The 23,152-nt window shown below is 46.4% G+C and overlaps 5 non-coding genes across 5 annotated transcripts; 3 read left to right on the top strand and 2 right to left on the bottom strand.

The window, feature by feature from the left end:
• The first annotated feature begins 1,546 nt into the window (after positions 1-1,546).
• Positions 1,547-1,619, top strand: TRNAR-ACG (transfer RNA arginine (anticodon ACG)). Its single transcript has one exon. It is a non-coding gene; the product is annotated as a tRNA-Arg (tRNA).
• Positions 1,620-2,602: 983 nt separating this feature from the next.
• TRNAR-ACG (transfer RNA arginine (anticodon ACG)) lies at positions 2,603-2,675 on the top strand. Its single transcript has one exon. It is a non-coding gene; the product is annotated as a tRNA-Arg (tRNA).
• Positions 2,676-4,317: 1,642 nt separating this feature from the next.
• TRNAR-ACG (transfer RNA arginine (anticodon ACG)) lies at positions 4,318-4,390 on the bottom strand. The gene has a single exon. It is a non-coding gene; the product is annotated as a tRNA-Arg (tRNA).
• Positions 4,391-5,398: 1,008 nt separating this feature from the next.
• On the bottom strand, positions 5,399-5,470 carry TRNAW-CCA (transfer RNA tryptophan (anticodon CCA)). The gene has a single exon. It is a non-coding gene; the product is annotated as a tRNA-Trp (tRNA).
• A 524-nt stretch (positions 5,471-5,994) lies between these two features.
• On the top strand, positions 5,995-6,066 carry TRNAW-CCA (transfer RNA tryptophan (anticodon CCA)). Its single transcript has one exon. It is a non-coding gene; the product is annotated as a tRNA-Trp (tRNA).
• Positions 6,067-23,152: the final 17,086 nt, after the last annotated feature.

The following is a 23,152-nucleotide window of genomic DNA, read 5'->3' as shown; positions in this document are numbered from 1 at the left end:
GCATCCCTCCATATCGACCTTGTAGCACAAGGACAGCACATCTGACTCCAGATCAGGAGGTTGTGTGGTTGAATCACACTAGGGTAAAGGTTCCCCATTTCTGAAGGGTGCTGCTAGGGTGCTTCCTCGCCACATGGCAGGACTTTACTTTTGTCCTCTCTAAGGTTCATGAGGTTCCTATCAGCCCGTTTCTCCTGCCTCACAAGGCCCCTCTGAAAAGCAAACGTGCCTTCCAGTGTATCAGCCTCTACTCCCAATTTGATGTCCAGAAACTTGCTGAGTGTGCACCCCATCCTATCACGCAGGTTGTTAATGAAGACATTTAAGAATGTCAGTATCAGTATCAACACCTGCAAACTCCATTACTAAGAGGACACTTGCTACATTTCTAGCTGGTGATCCCAATACTGGGTCTGACGGTCCAGCCAGGTTTTCACCCACCTTCTTAGCCTCTCATTTAGTCCATATCTTTTCAATCTGGCTACAAGAAGACTTGGAGACCCTATTTAAAAGTCAAGATAAACAAGTGTTTCTTTCCCAGGTTCCAGCAGGACAGGCAGTTGGGTAGGTCAGGTAGGACCATAGTAAATCTATGCTGGCAGTTTGCAACTACTTTGGTGTCCTTCACGTGCCCATTTTGCTCAAGTGATTCCTGACTTGATCATCCTCTGCCATGAATAATCCACTACCATAGGCTCTGTCAGAAGGCAAAGGGACATAAAGCTGATAGCAGACCTCATCAATGAAGACAGAGGCAGAGAAGGCACTGAGTACCTCAGCCTGCTCCACATCTGTTGCTATTTATTTCCCTCGCTCACTCAGAAGTGTTCCCACACTTTCTTTTAATTTTCTTTTGCTGCCAATGTGGTTCTAAAAGCCATTTTGTTGACCTTTCACATCTGTACCAAACTCAACTCCAGATGAGCTTTGGTTTTCCTGTGTCAGCAGCTAATTCTAGCCATCAGATTGCGTGAATGATTATCACCCTGTTTGACACTTGTGGGACCACATCTGGAGTTTGTGTCCAGTTTTGGGATCTCCAGAACAAGAAAGACATTTACAGACTGCATTAAGTCCCAGAGATGGTCAATCAGATAAGAAGGTGGTGGAGAGCTAGGTTTCTGTAATAGGGAGAAGAAGAGGTCAAGGAAGGATTATAATCTTGTTTTATGCTATGATGTTTGCCTACAGAAAACACGGAGCCAGGCTTTTCTTGTGGACATAGAGGATGGAGCTCAACATAAAAAGATTACATAAAGGAAAATCTCTATTAGATGACAGGGAAAAATTTCAGACATCAGAGGTCACACGTTAGAACAGGGTCCCAGAGAGATTTCGGAGTTCCCATCCTTGGAGACATTCAAAGCTCGACTAACAAAATGACCTAATGACTTTTGTACTCTGAGCAGGGGATAAGATCACTTGGCTTCCACGGATCTCATAAAATCTATTTTTTTCTATATTTAACACCTCTTGCTCCCTCCTCCCCGTTCCCCTCACAAAGCCCATCCAGCGATGAGAAGTCCCCAGAGCTCCAGGAGGACCAGGGCCAGTGGCGCAATGGATAACGCGCCTGACTACGGATCAGGAGACTGCAGGTTCGACTCCTGCCTGGCTCGGCATTTTCCTGCCCGCAGCCTGGCCATAGTACTGATGGTGACAGGCGCAACCTCTTTCTCCATGGTGGCCTGTCTTGGCCTGGCATTTCTCCCTTCTTGCTGGGCTCCTTGCATAGCAAAAGCTTCCCTCGCATCAGGGGAGGCTCTGACTGGGTATACTGGCAAAAAAAATTTCACCGTGAGGTTGGTAAATCACTGAGAGTAGGACCCAGAGGGGCTGTGGACTCTCCATCCTTGGAGCTATTCAGAGTTCAAGCAGACAAAACATTGAACTCAATGTCCCAAGTTGAGCAGAAATTTGGACCAGAGACCTCCACATGTGATTTCCAACCTGAATCACTCTATTATTCGATGGGAAGTTCCTGCTTCCGTATTCTTTTGCTGCTCCATCCCACGTTGGCAGGCTCATGGGCTTATCACTACCTTTGTGGTACCTTCACCCTGCATGTGGCTTGCGGAAGTGAGATTGAAGATGCCCATGTACAGGCTAGCCTAGACCAATTGGCCATCAAGCAAGATCTCACTACCCACAGCTCACCTGTTCTGCCCTCTGTCATCAGGCAGGAGGAAGCGGAAAACAAACCAGGTGATCTTGGGCTGAGCTCACCCCTCAGCTGGAAGCCACAGCTCCAGAGAGTCCTGGGCTGTTCCAAGCCCTGCGTTGGCTGGGAATTGTAGACACACCTTCCATGGGGGGGGGCAGATGTCTCCTCCAACCCACCAGAGCAGCTGAGGGGCTGGAGGACATCATCTGCCCTTTCTGCCTGGCCTCCCTGTGGGGGGAGTCAGCACAGGCACCACTTCTCCTGGGTGGTGGGACCAGTGGGACCAATACTGACCTCTCCTCCACAGGTCAGTAGGGCAACGCTGTCATGGATGGGGCAGGAGGGAGCTAGGTGAGGTCTTGCCACTTCCCTTTGACCACCAACACACCCAGGTGGTACAGAAAGCAAGGTGGGGGCACCAGGAGGGACCAGGGGCCGGGGCCAGTGGCGCAATGGACAACGCGCCTGACTACGGATCAGGAGACTGCAGGTTCGACTCCTGCCTGGCTCGCCCTGAAACTGCCTGGCTGTCATGGAGGTTCCAAGGGACAGTTGTCTTCATGACGTCCTTCCTCTTCCAGGCTTTTTGTCCGTCTCTCTGGCATCAGCATCACAGCAGCATCATTTTGCGACATGCTGCATCAAAGCTGCGGGCGTGCCACCTGCTTCAAGAGCCACCACTCCTCAAGTCCTTTTTGGCCTGGCCTGCTGACCTGCTAGACTGCTGGGCAGCGAGACGGCTCCTGAGGTCTCTGAGAGTGTGTTTCCCTCATAAGCACTGTGTTGATCTCTCTGTCTTTCTGAGCACCAGAGTGAAAGCTACCTGAAGCCTCACCAGTAACTGTGGGTAAGGAGTGGGTGGAAAATGGCCTGGGACATTGAGTCTGAAGGGTTGTGGTCAGGGGCTGGAAGTGCAAATGGTGGTTCATTGCTCCTTCGTGCTCCTCAGGGGTCAATGCTGACACTGATGCTATTGGACATCTTCATTGACATACTCAGTAATGGGACAGGATGAATCCTATGTGAGTTCATGGATGACATCAGCTGGGAGGGGAGCAGCTGGCACTGGCAGGGACGGCTGTCATTCAGAGTGACCTGGACAGGGTGAGGGAAGTTCAGCAGAGGCAAACACAACATCCTGCATCTGGGATGGGATAACCCCATGCAGCACTACAGGCTGGGGGCAACTGTCAGGAAAAAAGCTGTGCAGAAAGGGGCGTAGGAGGTCCTGGAGAACAACAACTTGAACAAGAATCAGCAGTCTGTCCCTGCACCCGTGAAGGCCAACTGCGTGCTAGGCTGTCCTACCAAGAAAGTAGCCACCAGCTCAAGAGGAAGGATTATTTCTCTCCATCCAGCACTTCTGAGACTGTCACTGGGACACTGTGTCCAAGACTGACCTCCTCAGTACAAACAAGACATTGACAACATGGAGGAAGTCCAGCTTTGTCCTTTTCCATACTTTTCCAGACCTCTTTGAGCTTTTTCCCTAGTTAAGGTTTTTTAAAGCCTGCTGGCAGACATACTTTTGCCTCTTCCTGTCTGATATACCTTCTAGTCTCCTGAGCAATCCTAATTCCTAAAAGAAGGATGCAAAGTTATGAAAGTGAGGGGTCTGAGATGCTCGGATTCTGCACCCCTCTGCCCTGACCTCGTGGCACAAAGGCAGCACATCTGTACCTGGATCACAAGGTTGGGTGACTGAAAGATGCTGAGGCCAGGCTTGGGAGAGTGCTGCGGGCAGGTGGCCGGTCCGTGCTTTCCGTGGGGCTCATCGATGCTGCACACAGAACTTTGCAAGGCACTGACAAGCAGCAGCAAGACCAATGTGAGCCTCAAATGTGGTTGGAGACCAGAGCACATGATCCACCAGGACAGCCTGAGAGTGCTGGGTCTGTCTAGCCTATGGGGGAGCCGTTCAGGAGGCATCTGCATCCTACTGTGGGATTTGCTGTGGTGCCCCTGGCTGTGGTGTGGGCGCCAGCTCTGTCCATTTTGGGGTGCCCAGCTCCACCGTAAGGGCTGGAGGAACTTTTTCCTTCCTGCAGGTCAAGAGGACACCCCAGCACTTTTGCCCTGCAGAAGGATGACAACCAGGAGAAGGAAGGCCCTTGTGAAGGGAGCAGGAGGAGCCATTGCCAGGCTAAAAGTGTTGAGCCAGGCAGGAGTCGAACCTGCAGTCTCCTGATCCGTAGTCAGGCGCGTTGTCCATTGCGCCACTGGCCCCAGCCCCTCGCCAGCCCCGCGGCCCTGGCAGGCTGCCCGCGTCCTTCGGTCTATAGGGCGTCCTCTGCGCCCACCACAAAGGCACCGAAGAACGTCCAATGCAACATCAGGCAGTGAGGAATGTCAGCTGGACTGCCAACCACTGACTGCAGCCCCCTCGGCCCCCCGGTCCAGCCACTTTGCCAGCCGCCTTGGGATTCAGCTTAGGCGCTCTGTCCCTGTGTCCTGCTACAGTGAGAAGCCTGGGAGACCCCATCAGAGGTCAAGTTGTAGTCAAGAGAAACCATGTTCCTTGGTCTCCTCTTGACCACCGAGGAAGCCATCTCTTCAAAGAAACCTATCACGTTGGCCAAGAGTGGTCTGGTTTTGGTCAATCCATGACCACTTGTCATTCAGTCATTTCATGTCCTTCCTTCATTTGGGCATGGCTTTTGGGAGTGTTTATTCCATAGTCTTCACGTGGGCTCTGTGGTGAGGCTGACCAGATTAGAGCTGCCCAGATCCTCCTTCTTCCTCCTCTTGAAAAAACTTCTCATGCTGTTCTTCAGAAACCTCTCCCTATTGGCATGATCTTTCATTGAGTCGTTGTCCTTGACCCCCCTCCAGAAATCCCCTGGACTGACTGTACCAGGGCATGTTGCCCTCCCAGGCAGGTATTGCCTGGGGGTAAGTGCAGGTCCCCCAGGAGTGACTGCGCATGCAGTTATGAAGCTTCTTGCACTTCCTGGAGGAAAAGTTCATTTGCTTCATCTTGTTGATGAGGCAACCTGTCAGACAGCCACCACAACAATCCCCTGTATGGGCCTCCACTCTGGTCATGAGCCATAACCTCCAACCAGCACTGGCGCCAGGCTGAAAGGAAATCTCTGGGCATGACTTTTCCCCGCAGCTGTTCCCGAGGTGTCCCCCCCCAGTTGGCCAATGCCTTGCAGAGCTCTGCCCCTCTCCCCGACCAGCCCCACAGAAAAGCAGGGTCAATACAGAAGGTGGCGAGTGGTGCCCCAAGGCTGACCCCGGTGTGATTCGAACACACAACCTTCTGATCTGGAGTCAGACGCGCTGCCCTTGCGCCACGAGGTCGAGGTGGAGGGACACAGCTCCCTGTCACGTACCCGGACCTGGGCGGTGGGGATGTCCCCTCCACGAGGAACACCCCAGGGGCATCTGGGCCACCCCAAGAGAAGGTCAATGGGAGGTGGAGAGGACAGGGCCACCCCTTGAGGAGAGAGTGGACAAGTCCTTCCCACAGCAGGTCCCTGCTGCCACAGAGCTTGAGGTGGTGGCTGTGCGTCTGCCAGGTGAGTGGGGCCTCTCTCTCCAGAGAGGTTGTGGGCTACCATCCCTCCTGTCCCTCTGGAGACACCACGCTCAGGCACTTTTTTCTCCTGGGAGAGGACCTGCAGGGCTGCTCTGGGCCATGGTCATGCTTAGGCCTTCCTCCTCTGAAGCACCTCATTTAGAGCCCTCCTTGCAGGCATAGCAAGGCAGCTGGCAAAGATGCTCCCACTCCTTCGTCAGAAGAATCAAAAGTCCCCTTCCTTCAAAGAACAGCCCATGGCCATAAATTCCAGGATGACATTTGGGCATGGTGCCCCCCCAGCCCTGACCTCGTGGCGCAATGGTAGCGCGTCTGACTCCAGATCAGAAGGCTGTGTGTTCAAATCACACCGGGGTCAGGATGTCCCACCTCCATGGGGTAGCACTGTGAGATGGGCAACTCAAGGGCAACTTGTTTTGGCCCTCCCACTCTGTATCCCACAGCCCTGGTGAAGAGCAGTAAATGAGCCATGGTGGAGTGGTCTTTCCTTGCTGGACCACTGCTGAGAAGTATCTGGATATCTTCAGCAGGCAGGATTAGTGGACATCCCATCTGTGGCTCCATGTCTGGGTACCACTTCTTTTGGTCCCAAACCCCCTCCAGAAAGGCAAGGGCATCTGACTCCAGATGAGGACTTCTACAAAAAGCCTACAGACTCCCGTTGCATAACAGGGCACGTTATCCATTGCAGCACTGGCCCTTGTGAGCCTGGAATCCTGTGGCAACATGTTCTCTTGTTGCTATTTGTGTTTTTTGCCTCCCATCTTATCACTGTGCACTGTGAGAAAAGTCTACATCCATCTACTCTATAAACTGCTGTTAGGTGGTTGAAGGTTGGGATAAGATCCCTTTGTGTGTTCTTCCTCAGGTTGAATAAACCCAATTCTTTCCACCTCTCCTCACATCTCAAGTACCTGAGTCCAGCACCACCTTGGTGGCTCTCACTGGACTTGCTCCACTTGTCCCACAGTTCTGCATCCTGCAGACAGAGGACATGGATCCCAAAGTCTGTGAGAACAACGCAAGTGTGGGACTCACCTAACGAGGCAGCCTTGAGCTCACACCTCCAACGAACTCAGGCATATTTCTGATGTTTCGACAACAGCTGAATGGTGATATCTGAACATAGTATTGGACTAACATCTTCAGAAGATGTTGTAGTCACCCAAATGTTATTTAGCCAGTGAGGAAGATCAGCTAAAGGTACCTGGTAGATGGTGTCTCAAAAAGGTCATTTCCATGGATTTATGCGTGGTGGGATTGCAGGTGGGCTTTGGCAATGGTGCTGGCCTGAAAGTGCAAGGGGCTTAATCTACCCGGACACGGGCTGTCCTCTCCAACCACCCAGCCCTGGAAGACACCCTTTCTGCCCATAGCTTGCCTGGCACCATCCGCAAGTGTCTTGGGGGATTGAGACAGAGGGGAAAATAGACAACCCCTGGGCTCAGACCATCCCACAGCTGGCCATCACAGCTCTAGAGAGCTCTGGGGATGCCCTAAGCCTGACATTGCCTGGGAATCACAGCCACAGGCAGAAGTTGATGAAGCAAGGAGGGCAAGGTCCTTCAGGGTGCTTCCACTGTTCCTAACCCTGCACGAAAAAACTAAGCGTAGGTCCTTCCATGACTCCCACTCATCTCTTATCTTATCTTATCAGATCCTCCTTATCTGATGAGCGTAGACCTAAGGGCTCCTATCTCATGTCCCCAAACTCCTGGTGTGACACTGATGGGTTGGTTGAGTGAGCAGAAGGTTTCGCCGGTGGCTGTCCTCCAGATGTCGCTACCCCACTGTCGTTTAATGTCCTTGGCTCTTCCAAAACCAAGTAAGCAAGGGGAGCAGGCGAAGGCACGGGAGATGTCTCCTGACTGTGGACCACATGAAGATAGCTGTGGCACGGGGAAAACATTGCAGCTGGAAGCTGTACAAATCCTGTATGTGCTGAGTGCTTTCACTCAGCTGCGATCGCTGCTGAACCAGGGGCAAGATTTATACCACACCACTCTAACTCTGTAATGCGATTTTCTGTCCCTTTAACTTCTCAGAATGGAAAGAAACTCAGGTATTTCCTTTTGCAGATCTTCCACAGCTGATAAAAACCCAATATAGTACAGGTCGCTAGATGCTTTTGCTGGGAGTGCTAGCACACTCTTTAAAGAACGATACCTGGTAAGAAGTAGTATTCCGGTATACTTCTGGTTAGAAGTTTTATTTTCACTGCAGCCAACAGGAACAGTTTTTAAACTTCTTAAAAAATGCTGAGATTTACAATTATTCTCACTCTTCAATGGGCTGAACTTTTAAGACTTTATTATTAAAAGCAGGAGTGACTTAAATCACAATATAGGCAAGAGCTGGCTGGTGGTGAGGTTTAGTCAAGGGGACAGTTTACCAGGCAGAAGAACTTGATGTCTCCCATGCAAAGAAAGTTGTCATAGGTTACTTAATAACCAAATTATTTAATAATCTTCATGCTCTTTGAATTTTTCCTAGTTAAAACACTCTACCTTGCATAAACAAGGAAATTTTTGAGGCCGTATCAGATAGTTAAGTGTGAAGGAGAAAGGCTGAAAAATATTCCATAAAATTGTAAATCCTCGTAACAAATGCTTTTTCAGATATATCTTTATTTTCCAATGAAAATCTAGTTCCCAGAAAATTGTGATCAGTTCTATTGAGGTCCATTATACAAAACAGTTTCCTCTAAATATTGACATACAATGAGCTTGACCAGTGGAGGACATGAAGCCTGTGAGCACAAACCCAGCTTTCCTGAGTTGGGACCCCTGCTCACAGCAGTAGATTGGGTCCAGCTCTGGATTTTCTGTGCCTGGTGAAAATAATTACAGATACTTTAAATATATTGTCAGGCAGTGAGAATTTTTTCTGGCTGTATAAGCATCTGTGCCACGCCTGTGTCACAGGGGTATATTCACTTTTGGCACTATCCCATGACTGCACAGGAAGCTGAAGTTTTATTTTCATTTCCCTTTACCTTATTGCCTCAAGGCTCAGTGTCTAAGTCAAGGACAAGGTCACATCTCCCTGTTAGTGATCAAGGTAAGGTCATTTTTGTTCTCTTGGACCTTTTTTAAGGATAAAAATCATTCTGTTTGTGGAGGGAGGCTAACTCCTTGACACTGGTGCCAATAACAAGGTCTTTAGCCTGTTTTTCCCTCAGTATCTGGATCACCGATGAAGTGGCTGCTGGAGAAGTGATGAAGTCCATTAAGATCTAAATCCCAAGCTTTGGGTCCCTTGTTTCCTCTGGTCAGGTCTATCCCTGGAGTCTCTCATCCCTATCCCTATTTACATCTAAGGCTGACCCATGCCTTAGTGCAGGGCAGGATGGAGGTGCCAAGGCTGTGACTGCCAGTCATCCATGGGGTGCCTCAATCTTCAGTGTGTGGATGAATTTTTGTCAATATCCTCAGCAATGACATGAGAAAAGAAGCCAAGAGTGAAATCTCCAGGTTTGAGATTTTTATTTCAGATATTTAAAAGCTGTGCCAGTTGCAAGGAACTTCATAAAATGGAGTGAATGGGAAAACAGATTATAGAAGTGCTTCAACACACTCATCTAGGGAAAAATAACCCAGACTGTCACACTGGATTGGCAGTTGCAACCCAGAAAAGACATCTTGACATTTACAGACAGCAAACTTGTCGACCTTGCTGCCACGGGAGGCTGTGAAAGCAGACAGTATCAGCAAGGTCAAAAAGGTCTAGACATACATGGTCCAATAGAGCATTGCTCTGTTCTTATGTTATACCGTGAGGTCAAGATTGCCCAGCAGAGGGTTGTTGGGGATTATTTCTTTCCCAATATATATTTTGGTGATAGCATGTGGCTGATATCAGGAGGCAGAAGGGCTTTCCGATAGTACACTGATATCTTGAAAATCAGACCATAAACCAGATGCGGTATGAAACGGATTATCAGCCAAGACGTCCACAAGAAATATTTCTTTGGAATGATTTCAGGGCAAAATAACACTAAAAAGGACTAAAAGCAATTTCTTACATCTACTTCTGGTGCAATCCCCAAACCTGAAAACACACACACACGTACACACTCATGTTTGCACCTTTCTCTTAGAGGTTTTTTTTGAGTCAAAACTGCCTAACTTTTTTATTCCACTGTTTCAACCAAATCTTCCAATCTCTTTGTGACACCAGGTTCAAATCTCGTTATGACCTGCATTCATAAAGATTTTTTTAACACCTTTTTCCTATTTTTCACTTGTTTTTCCAGGTGCAGACCCAGGATACGCTCCTGAGTAAATGTCAAGTTGTATCCTTACGAACTGGACAAATGTCAGAACAAAGTCCAAAAAGACCTAGACAAAGCACAAGGACCACCCTTGTGGGCAGACACCAATGCTGACAGTGAGATGCACTCAAGAGTATATTTTTTAAATGGATAAATGTCTAAATGAGATGTATACAAGTCGGAGCTCATCAATTTGAAGGTAACTGTTCTTCTAATAGTGTTCCCTTCTCTATCACAGTTCATTGAGTTTTCAAAGCCCCAGAAGTGTGCCAGATGCTTTTCATACCTTAAGTTTGCAGTGAAGAAGTCAGGATGTGAATTTCTCCCGAGAAAGAAAGTAGCAAGATGGAGCTGGAGCATAATGCCCTGCTCAGCACATCACTACCCTTCTCCCAAGGTTGATAAAGGAATAATACCAAAGAGTCCTTTTCCTTACAGCATCTCAGACGTATTGGCATCCCCTGGGACAACAGAGCATCTTCACCATTCACACATTGATTCTTACAACACCCCTGGGAAGGAGGGGAGAGAAAACCTTCTCCTGGTTTTACCAACACGGGAATGGAAAGAATTCCTTGGGAACAGGTTGTTGAAGTAAGGAATCACATTTGTGTCTTTGGAGGCTCCACATGTGGCTCAGCATGCCACCCCTGAAAGGCTCTGCCCTGACCAACCTTCTGTGCAATCTTAGGCAAGTCATCTCAAATGAAAGCTAGGAAAGGTTGTGCAGAGTGGTTCCTCATCTACTCCAGGGTCCTGTCGCCTACAGTGGTCCAGATGTTCACAGAAAAGATTAAGAAAAAGACAAGCAGAGCCTCCTATTTTCCTTGATACACTCTCTGAGCTTCCCACTGACACTTAATTCTGGAAAGGGGATGGGTTTGTGTGTTTACCACCCTTCCAGGGTGTTTCCCTGGGAATTTGCCTGATCATTTTCAAATATACAAACTGCCAGAAAGAGGATTGTGAGAGAAAAGGACACACAGATGGTGGTGCCAGAGTAGCTCAGACGCCACTTCTATCGCTGCCCCAAATAATTTAAATTTGCTCTAAGCATCAATTAGTTGCACAATTACCCAACAAGGCAAGTTCAGCTGTCACTGAATCATGGGCGATACCTTAAGACTCAGCAGATTCCTGGCTGCTCTGCCTGCTTCTTTCTGTGCCTCTATTTCCCTTTCCAGTTGGTGACTTCCCACCAGGGAAGGGCTTGTCCAGGTACCAGATGGGGTACAACAGAGACTACCAAATTCCAGTGCAAAGGAAATCATGATCAACAAGGCATGGAGAGCTCTCTATAAAAATCTCACTGTTCCAGCCTATAGTACATTTATTTAGGCGTTTACATCAGGAAAAAGGGAAAAATCCCCTGTTTATTTCCCCAGCGGGGTGGGGTCCCTGCTTTGTACAGCTGAAGAAAGGCAGGGGAAAGCCATGAAGATGCAGCATATCTGAGTAACAACATTGATTCTTCCATCTGAAAGAGGTGGGAGACCTGGCAGACCTTCTCACCTTGCCGTTATCAGTACACTTTTCATGGGCGCCTCATCTCCTGGCCGTGTTGTTCTCTCAGCATACGCTTTTCACAAGGTTTTTACCAGTGGAAGATGAACAACTGTCTCTTAGTCTTTCGTGCATGGAAAATGAACCAAATTTTCTTTTTTTTGTATGAACATTTCGCCGGGATTTTGTCACTTAAGTAAGAAGAGGAGCTGTCTGCCAGATAGGATTTGGTTCCACAGCTTCCTTGCTTGTTAGCTTGCTTGCTTGCTTCCTTCCTTCCTTTATCCTTCTGAGAGATTTTAAATCATATTCCTGTACTCAAAATTGTTCCTGCAAGTAAATCACTGCATAAGACCTATGTGCTTTATATGGGTGAAATGACTCAACAAATAAAGAACTGTTTTAATAAAAGGGCAAATTAGTTGGTAGGGGAAAAGCCAGAGATTCCACTTATTTGCAGTGTGATTGCAACAACTTTAGTCCAAATAATATGCCAGCATAACTGGTTAGTGTTTTGGGGAAGGAGGATTGAGTGGAGGGAAAGGAGAGAGAGGGAAAGGCTCTATCTACCCTATCCTGTGAGAACATCCACAGCAAAATTCCCTGGGGCAGCATCATGTCCATGTTGGCAAGTCAACTAGTGTAGGGGCAGAAGTACAGGACCATGGCTCTATAATATCAGCTAACCTGGGCACAATTTGGGCCCAGGCTGACTAGCACCGATCCAAACTATCCCTGGGCACAGCTGGGGGATGGCATGAGCCAGAGACCATTCCCAACAAATAGTTTTAATTCAGCCACCTTGTTCTGGAGGGTGAAAGAGGCCATTTCCTCTTGTCCTGTCGCTAGTCACTTGGGAGAAGAGACCAACACCCACCTCTCTGCAACCCCCTTTCAGGCAGTTGCAGAGAGCGATGAGGTCTCCCCTCAGCCTCCTCTTCTCCAGACTGAACAACCCCAGCTCCCTCAGCCACTCCTCATCAGACTTGTGCTCCAGACCCCTCACCAGCTCCGTCGCCCTTCTCTGGACACGCTCCAGCACCTCTATGTCCTTCTTGTAGTGAGGGGCCCAAGTGAATTGCCCCTGTCATGTTTAAATCATGGAATCACAGAATCACTAAGGTTGGAAAAGACCTGTAAGATCATCCAAGTCCAACCACCAACCCAACCCCACCATGCCCACTAAACCATGTCCCACAATGCCACGTCCACATGTTCCTTGAACACCTCCAGGGATGGTGACTCCACCACCTCCCTGAGCAGCTTATTCCAATGCTTCACCACTCTCTCAGTAAAGAAATTTTTCCTAGTATCCAGCCTGAACCTCCCCTGGCGCAACTTGAGGCCATTTCCTCTTGTTTAGTTGCATCTTTGACACAACTGTCCTTCCCATTTTTCCTCTGGCAACCTCCATCTGACCCACTGTTGGACTGGCTCCACTGTCACCATCACAAGACTCTGTCATCACACAGGAAGGTATACCAGAATAACTTTTGGCATACCAAAATTTTCCCCTTCATCCTCTGTCCTGCCCCAACTCAACGGAAGGAGTTAGACAGAAAAGAAAACCCAGATTTTAAGGCCAAATATGTACCTATTCACAATCAGCTTCAGATGATCTGAGTAGGCAGCCCAGAGGACTCTGCCTTGCAGGTCCTACCTAAAGAGCAGTGATCCGTGGGGCTTGCCTGTGAAGAGGTGACACATTTTTGCATTGATAAGGAGTTAGGCTTTTTGCTATGTTTTTCTAATTCCTTACCAAGGCCAAAACTTTACGCATGCTCTTTGTACCAACACCCACTAAACCACACACAGTGCCCCTCTGAAGGGCTGAACGTGAAGGTGAATGGTGGGTGAAACTGTGTTTTACACCCCCAGCAAAGACGTGGGTGTGAAAACTGTACAGAGGACTCCTGAGAAATGCAGCCCATAATGCTGCTAGCAAGTCTTGGCCTTTCCAAGGGTCATTTTCCTGGCAGTGTCTGGCTCATTACCCAGGAGGAATCCCATCCTGGGTGGGGGGGGTTGAGGTGCTGCCGTTTCCCAGCAAAGTCATGCACGGGGAAGCGGGAGCTATTAGCCGTGGGTGGCTCTGTGGAGACCTTTATGCAGAAGGGTGGAAGTGACCCTCTTAGCTGCTGTCCTGTTGGGTCCCTGCAGATGGCCTTGAGCATTTCTTCAACTTCAGCAGATGAAAATAAGATTGGCTTATGCCCTAGAGGTGGGTTTGTGAACAAGGGAGTTAAAAAATTAACAGCTCAATAGCTTCCTTTTCCTTTTGAGGGACTCTTTCAGGCTGGCCTCTGCAAGTGCTGCAGTATCAGTCCTGCTCCCAGCTAAGACTGGACAAAGCCTCACCCCCCAGCATGAGGGCCAGAGTGGTGGGGAACCACCGTCCATGGATGGGGAGGTGAAATAAGGAGAAAGACAGAGAGCAGATTTACATGGTGTTCCCAGAGGCTCACCTGATGGATGCTTATCTGTCGTTATCCTCAAGGAGATATTTAAGGGACAGAGACAGCAGATATGAAGGAGATGCTTAGGGTCTTGTCTCTGACCTCTGAGAAATGGCATAGTCTATATTGAGTTGTTTTCAACCCAAAAAGGGCACAGTTCCAGCAAGAAAATTACTGAAACTTGTCTTAAACTAGAAATCGGGAAGCAAACATTTTTGGTGATGAAGGCACAAGGAAAATCTTCTTGGTCCACAGCCAGGGGCTGCCCCTTCTCTTCCCATCCCCAGCAGACATAGCCCACTGGGTGGTAGAAAGCAAATACCACACACACCTCCAGCCCCTGCGTGCGTTACACAATGCACTGATTAGTTCATTGGAAATTGATTGTGTACTTGATTATGTCATGGTTTACATAACTTGGTTTTGCCTATGCTTTTGACCTCAGAAGATGTGAGTTGCTTTCCAGATGGCTAGAAATGAAGTAACTAAGTAAACTGAAGTAACTAGGTATTTATTATAAGGGACTCCTCCAGGTGGCTTGTTTTCTTTGTTCTTTAAGGGATTATATTTCACGTCATCTTTTATAACTCCATGGATATATTTTGTTAGAGTAGTGATACATTTTCTTGTAGTATTATCCCTCACTGCGTGTCATCTGTCCAAGTAGAGATCTGCAATGGTTGACTTCCAACATAGGATTTAGATGTCATTCACAAGCACCTAATCACCATGACAAGCACGGGGAGAAAAGCCTGTGGAACTCCAAACCTCAATTAGGGCACTGATCAGTGTAGAAGATAGTTGTCTTAATCCCAAATCATTTATAGCACAGGAAAGATTGCTAGCAGCAAGACAAAGAGGTGTTCAAGATAGCTGAGCTATGGGTAGAGGGAAGGGAGGTGGTTGCTCGAGCACCTCGTTAAAGACTCATTTGCAATTGGTGCAAAACCAGATAAATATGAATACCTGTAATATGATTAGTTGCAAATACAGACTGGAAAGCTGTAATTCTGTACTAGTAACAGCACCTTTCTCTAGGTCCTGAGATCCTATGGCAGGATGTGACCATACCCATATTGTGCAACTGTCTTGGCCTCCAAAATAAGGTTACCACATCAGACTGCCTACTGGAATAGTTCCTAGCCAGGACTAATCATTGAAACAGCCCAGGAATTTTTGGCAGAGAGCTAGCAGAGGCCAAAACTGCCAGGGCTGTTCTAATAATTTAATATTATGGATGATCAAGTTTCAGTGATCATGTCCTGGCACTTTTTAAGCTGTTTGTACAGATACAGAGAGGTCAGCTGAATCACTGTTAAGACTCTACTAACTGTGTTAGCTACAACTCAACAGGTTATAATGAGATTTTGGATGTAGCAGACACAACGGACTTGTCTATTACACATGAAAACAAGCATGCATATGCAGGTGAAGATCAATGACACGCTGATCTGTGATATATATATGACTCCAATTCTTGTGGCTGCAGCATTAGCAGCTTCCTACCTAACAAGAGCCAAAGAAGCTCCAGTGATTTTAGTTTTGATGATGACGGTACCAGAGTCAACAGAAATCCACACAATACACCACAGGAGTAGCCATTTTGGTGCTGCACAGAAAGAAGCATGTAGACACTGCTCACTGTCTAATGAAAACACTTCTGGTGTTTTAGTGCGTAGCCGGCTGCCTGGTAATTCTTAAAAATTAAAGCTTCTGTGCTATTTCATATGATACCATCCACACAGAAGCCTCAGCCCCTTCCAGGAAAAGCATCGTTGCAGCAACATTAGTGCTGTGTGGCAGATCAAGAAACTCATCATGCAGGACCAGAGAAGTACTAGTCTTTTCTCCATAACATACAGGAGATCCTGCCTCCCACCCTTCCTCTCAAACACTGATTATTACTCCTTCTCGCCCTCACCTCTACAGAGGAATCTTCCTTTTGCACAGACTTTAGGGGTGCAGAGGACATCGCATTCTCTGTGCTGATTTTCCGTGTCGTCGTGTACGGGTCTATTTAATGTTGACTCACCCTATGGATTGCAACATGAGGCCACATGCAATTGTGATCAAAGCAACCAAGGGTAGGTAATAATTGACTAGGTTCCCAGACCTCAGCATTGCAGCATCCCTGAACATTATGTGTACAGATGCTCTGGAGCCTCCTCTTCTGCCCACCTCAGACTTGTGCCTTTTCAGTGATGCTAGCAAGTCTCTTGCATCTCAGGATTCCTTAACTGCTCTTTGCTGTACATTTGTTCCTCTAAAAGGTTTAAGGAGTTTCTCTAATAGAGGACCATTCTAGCTATCAGAAGCACAGTGAGGACTGATGGAAGACCAGAGGTAGAATGTGCCTGATGGTCTTTGAGTCTTGTGCGCCCATTTAGCCCATGTGAAATGGCACAAAACACTCTACTGAGAAGTCACATGTGGGAACATTTTGCACAAGAGCAAAGTGTATCTATTAGAGAATTTCCACTAATACAGCTCCATGGATGAAGCAACATCAGCCCTCATGTTCCTGTTCTCATTGTGCCCTTAGCAAGACGATGCCGAAGGATACCCCATGGAATGGCAAGTTAATAAATGGACATGGCAGTGGTCGAGACTACACATGGATTTGCAGACTGATTGGTCTGAGCTGCTCTTTCCCTGAACTATGAGTGATATGCCTATGTGTCAAGAGATGTAAGATGCAATGGAGAAGCAGGCTGGATGCCAGCTTTACCTGTAGTTATCCAGGCAGAGGTGCACATCTCTTACCACCAGGTATCTGCAGTCAGATGAGGGAGAGAACCACCCCATTATTTACACTGCAAAGGAAAGAGCTGTAACTTTGATTGTTGTTGATTTCCCACATAGAAAACTGTAAAAGCAGACTAGCCAGTGAGAAAAGTAGAAAAACACAAACTTGTTTGTTAAAAATGCCCTGGGTGTACACGATGATGGTGATAAAATTAGTGTAAGATTTCAGTCTATGTTCTTTTACCTTGTTTGCTAAAACTTGGACATGTCAAAGGGCGCAACTGAAGAACATATTATGATCGTAATGAATTAACTTATTGGTGATTAATGGAAGATGAAGCCCTGAAAACATAAATCACTCTGCATGCATTGTAAGGATTTGTGCCATAATTAGGAGAGTAAGGAGAATACTGAAGTGTGTGCTAACATGAACTTGGTTTTAGTGGGACGTAAGCATATGCTTTCATAAATAATCATGTGTCTATGCGGTTTTAAAGGCCTACTTATAGCTAAAATTGCAAAATCAAGTCTCACTAGTGTCCAAATACATATACCCCATTATAAATAACCATTCGCAAAAGTATAATATTTTTTAAACTCTAAAAAACCCTCATCTCAACATTTTATTAGCCATTAGCTGTTAAGTTGTGCTTAAGAAAACTTCTTTGAGAAAATGTTGATGCCAAAAGCAATCAACACCATATACATTGCTCATTATGAACTTTTATGGGAGACAGTTGGTCAACCAAGAAGGGAAGAAAAGAAGAAAAATGCCTGCCTTGCAGAAGACCAAGAAATCTACTCAGCCATTGTGTGCTCCTTTATCAGTCGGGAAGAGGTGACGTTTGCAAGGGCTGGCCCCACTCAGCATTTCAGTTTTTGCTTGCAATATCACCTTTGGAAAGCTGTGCTGCTAAGGCAAAATACAGCAAAATTGGATTGCAAACATCAAAACATAAATATCTATTCATACCGTGCAGATTTGCAAAATAGAGAGAAATAAGGGGAGCACCATTCTGAGATATTGTGTCCTTCATGATCATCCAGACATCTCCGTTTGTGGATGTACCAAGTTCTTCTTCTTTGGAAATAGCTGTTGGAGCACAGGTAAGGGAGCTTCTGCTATTGTAAGCTGGCCATCTGATCTCAAAGGCAAAATTAAATGTCTTTTGAGTGTCATGTGTGTCCCCCCTTTCTCTCGTTTGCTACCAATATTCTCATGGAATCTTTTGTGTCTTATTTGCATTGCAGTATTCTTGCATAAGGTTTTAAATTTAAGTAAAGTCCCCCCTACAGCTATTTGCTCAGAGAGCCTGATTTCTCTGGGGTAGGCAGCTACAACTCCTTGAGTTCTCAGCTCATGTCTGGAGGTTAACGTTCAACAGAGATCTCCAGGACTCGTTTCTGGCCCTGACTGCCGTGGGACACAGCGCCACGCACACACCATCATGTTCCAGCCCCCGGTCACTGCTGTGCTGCACAAATTGCTCTGCTCCTCGGGTTTTTTATACAAGTTTGGCCTGGTTTTAAGCAACCAGTTTGCACCTGTCTTTGTTTTTGCTAGGAGCCAAAGTCACAGAATGTTCCTGTTGCTCTGAATGACATTTCCAGGCTGTTGGTGCTAGTGGGGCTTAACGTGTCACTCACTTTTCTAGAGGGCTGCTCTCCTTCTGCCAGAAATGAGGTTGTTCACAAGATCCATGAACACTATGGCAAATTTGCATCACTGAAATTTATACAATTTAACTCTGATAGTAGATTTATTGTGTTCCATGGGCTGGAAACAGTACAGCCCTGAAAGCAAGCAGAGCTTGTTGAAATAATGCACATGATAGCAGAATAGTCACCACCTTCCCAATGCCACATTCTGATTTTATTTGGGGAAAACATGACTCCTCCCTAACATGAACTTCTTTAGGGAGCAATGAGTGCTCAAAAAACACACTTCCATTGGCAAAACATCACAACACCGTTGTCCTGTCTACGTGAAAGACAGGTGGGGGAGATTCACAATTCAATGGGTCTTCATAAAAACGAAAGGGTTTTGTTTCCTGTCTTTTTCACGTTCATGTTGCAGGTCAGGTGTCTGTCTCTCCATCGGGGTGTCCCACCGACAACTCACTGAAACAGAAAAGAAAGGAGTGGCAAATCAGCTCTCCTCTCCATTAGAAGTGGGGAAAGCTGGAGAGTTGCTGGCAAAAAAAGAGATAATTTCCAAGGCAAGGGTACAAAAAAGGACATTCTGGAGCACTTGGCATTTCCTGGTTAATTAGATTTTATGGGTGGAAGAGGGAAATCAGTGTTTATCTTACTGTTATTCACTGCATAAACACTTAAGTAACTCACCTTGTTGCTACTTTCTCAGCTGCTTAAGCTTGCCCATTAGTATGTAGATTAAACATAAACATTGGTAATGTTTTCATCCTACAAATAATTCTAAGAACAAAAATACCATTAACTCTGAGTTACATATAATAAACGAGGTAATAAGGAAGCAAACCACTGAACCAGAATGCCAGAGCTAGGAACTGCAGAAAGGCCTGTGCTTTGACGGAGATTAACCTGTTTGTTATGTGTGATGGGATTTGGGCAAAGGGAGGATTCCCATGGGTGCAAGTCATTTGACATCTACAAGCCCAGGATTTCATGAAGAAGAACCTTCAGTGTTTTGATCCCCTAACCAATGCTTCTCTGAAAATGTACCACTCTGAAGTGAAGCCCAAGAAGATGTTGCACTTCGAAGGCTTTATGTCTGCCTAGATTCTTATGGAATCAGCCCGTTCTCCCAACCTTTTGGGGCAATATGAGGGGAAACAAAAGGAAATGTCAAAAGCTGGTAAAAATGCAAAGCAGTCAAGGTGGGATGTAAGTGAGAATTAAAGGAGGGAGAGACCTTCGTGTCAGTCCTCTGCAGCGGGTGAGGATGTCCTGAAACCTGTTTAAAAAGTGACAAAGCAAAGTTGCATCATCTCAGATCTTTCCCAATGCTTTCCTTTGCCTTTGACATCATCCGCCTGGTGACAGGGATGGGGAGACGGAGACAAAATGCTTTGTGACTTGTCAGTGAGCAACAGATCCAGGGTGAACGCTGGGACCAGACTCCAACAGTGGCTGACTCCCAAGCCCTCTGCCCAACCCATCCCCTTGCCCGTGTTGGAAACAGGTCTGCAAAAGCCACGGGAATTGGCGCAGCTCGGTGGGGCTTGGCTGATGGTCGCGTTATATAACTGTCTGACACGGTCAGTGGAAATTCACCCTTGGGGATTGCAACATGTTCGCTGCAGATTTCATTGCAACCTGCGATAAGGGGGATAACCAGTCTGCTTTCCAGAAGGTTGGTTGCAGTTACTTATTGACGAAGCACTCAGCCGTCAAACTTGCACAATCCCGCGGGCCCTATAAATACCAGGTGCCTTTCCTAGCCTCTTCCTCAAACAAACTTCATCCTCCGTCGGTCTTTCAGGCGCTTTGCAGGGACACACAGTCCACAACCAACTGGCAGCCATGAGGATCCTGTACCTGCTCTTTGCTATTGTCTTCCTCCTCTTCCAGGCTGCTCCAGGTGAGAAGCAAAGTAAATCCTACAAAGAATGAAAGGGCTTGTAAACAGAAGTGTGTGCATAGGAGGAAAAAAAGCAACCATCAACTGACAGGCAAAATCTGATGCTGTTGGGATGGTGCTAGGCAGGGGATGGACCAAGAACACCTGTGCTCATGGTGGCTGTCTTCCTAAAAATGCAACAAGTGATCTGTTGCACATTTATCCTTCATCATTTCAGACTGCAAACTGAGATTTTAACGTCTTCCACTTCCCACAGGTTCTGCGGATCCTATTTTTGCTGACACCGCAGAGTGCAGGAGCCAGGGAAATTTCTGCCGTGCTGGGTCATGCCCACCCACCTTCGCTGCCTCGGGGTCGTGCCACGGGGGGCTGCTGAAATGTTGTTCAAAGTAAGTGCTGCAGGACTGAAGGGCATCAGAGGGCATTTTTGTCGTGCCATTTTATTTACTGTTTCTTTCAATAATAAGCACAACTCCATGGGGCTTGCAGGGCAGCCATTTGTGACAAAGTCCAGATGGAGGATGAACATGTATACATCATAGAGGCGTGTTTGAGGAGATGATTCATTTTGATGGAAGTTATGTATGAGAGTAAAAGTTCAGGAGGCTCAAAATTTCCCAGAAATCAGTATTTTTCACTTCATTTTAAATTTTGATGAGGGAACAAAAAGAAGTTTTTTCAAGAAATTATTATGAAAATATTTCACAGTATTTTCACCCATCAGGGGAAACAATGTGTCCTCCCTTCCTCTGTTCTCTTCATTTCCAAAATGACCTAAAAAACTGAATTTTAAAGGGGGAAAAATGTTCACAGAACTCTGCTTCTCATTCTCTCCCCATCTCTCCTTCCTCCCACCACTGTGCAGCTCTTAGAAAGATGAAGAAGAGTGAATTTGTTAGTGACTGGAGACGACTGGGTGTCCATTTCACTTTTGACTTTGGACACCACTTTCCAATAACGTCTGGAGTTTCCCTGATAGCAAGATTTTTTCTTTCCTTAGGGTTTTGAACATGCTTTTGGGGAATGCACTTTAGCTTAGGATAAAACATATTCCTCAGGCATTTAATTCTTACAACGGTTTTGTTCCACTGATGGCCATGTGATGATCATTGCCGGCTGCAGCGACTATCACATACACTGAATTCAGTGGCAAATTAGAAGAGGTTCCTCTATCTTTTGACGAAAAAGACCGGTGTGATGACATAACTCATCCCAGCAAGAGATGTCCAGGCAGATCCTTGGCCATTGATGTGAGTGGACAGAGCCGGGTTCAAAACAAAGGGAGAGCTCAGACCTGTATTTTCTGAATTCTCTAGAACTTCTTATTCTGTTATCTGTAGAATTGCCAGGGTTCAAATGTTCCCAGAAACTGAAGAAAGTGTGATGAGATGGCTCTAGGGAAGAGGTTTCATAGCATTTGTTCAGCACATGGGGATCTTCAGTCGGACAGTGGTTTCAGGAAACCCAAGTCATACCAATATTAGGACATGTTTGTTCTCAGGAGATTAAAAGATGCTAAAGAAGCATCCACTTAGGAACTCAGGAAAGTAAGTGGTACAGAAGCAATCTGCTATTAGATGATTTTACAAAGGAATGATGTGATCGCTCAGTCTCTGTGAACGATCATTCTCTTTAGGAAGCAATTTCTACTGATAGCAAATAGGCTGGTAGGAGCAGATGGCAGATCTCCAACATCAAACTTCTGTAAGAACGTCTGTTAGGCCTGATCAAAAGAGAATTGGGGCTGGGAAAGGAACAAGACCTCCTGAGTTTGTTTCCAGGTGTAATTTTTCTACAGAAATACTCTTTCTTGGAAGAATGTACCGTTATGTGATACTGATGGATTCTAATGTTCAGGATTAAAACTCTTCCTATTGGGCTGTTAGATTTTCAGCTGGGTTGATCAATACAGCAGTAGAAGCTGAAAACAACAGGGTGTTCTGACATACAATATAAATTTTTTTTCCAGCTGAGGATTCAACCTACTGAGTTGCTTGAAAAGAAATCTTTGAAATTGGACTCAAAGAGTTTGATTCAGTAAGCCACACTGAGACATTTAGTGGCATGTGAGGTGCCTTGGAGTATTTAAACCATATATACATGTCTGGCTGAGATAGCTCATGATCTATGGGAAAACACTGCTTTTCAGAAGAGATGTCTGGAGGCCAAGCAGATACCCCAGAGCTCTTCAAATGGCACTAGACTAGTGTGATTCAGTAACTAAATCAAATCCCCAATCTTTATTTTGGGGTGAGCTGAATCAAAATTTTATTAGTAGTGGTAATGTAACTAGTTTGCCAGTGAACATAGTTCTTGTGCACTGGATGTCTGCAGACCTAGACACCCAGCACACATGGGGAACCTTCCATGGAGGCATCTAAATGTAAGTTTTTAAACCTGCAGGCTGAACCCACCCTGTACATTTATGCTGAAAAATAATTAGCAGGTATTGAGGCTTTTAGAGATTGAGTTTAGATTACACTTCAGCAAAATAACAAGACACTTTCTATCCTTACAGGATTTTGGCAAAGTAAGAAGAAAAGGCTTTCTGGGTCAGTGTCCTTGTACCAGCAACATTTCCACTGCCTTGAGGAGGTGATTTTGATGTATTCCTCCTCTATCTAAATCCTCCTGCAAATGAGCATTAAAAGAAGCTTCCAGAGGGCACGTCCTGTTAGCACACCGCTTCTGGAGATCCAGGCTTTTCCTCGCTGAAGTCACTCCCTTTTTTGCTTTTAATACACAAGCCACTTTGGCACCTTGGCCACCTATTCCAGCCTACCTCACAGGGATGTTTGGATGTTCAATCAGTTCAGGTTCATGCAGCTCTTGGAGGATGTGAAGCAATATATATATTATTATTTTATTCACACACAAAAATAAATGTCTTCTTAAACCAATAACT

This window comes from Gavia stellata, chromosome 2, assembly GCF_030936135.1.
Source record: "Gavia stellata isolate bGavSte3 chromosome 2, bGavSte3.hap2, whole genome shotgun sequence".
Classification (NCBI taxonomy): domain Eukaryota; kingdom Metazoa; phylum Chordata; class Aves; order Gaviiformes; family Gaviidae; genus Gavia; species Gavia stellata.
This window is presented reverse-complemented; position numbering and strand designations above follow the sequence as displayed.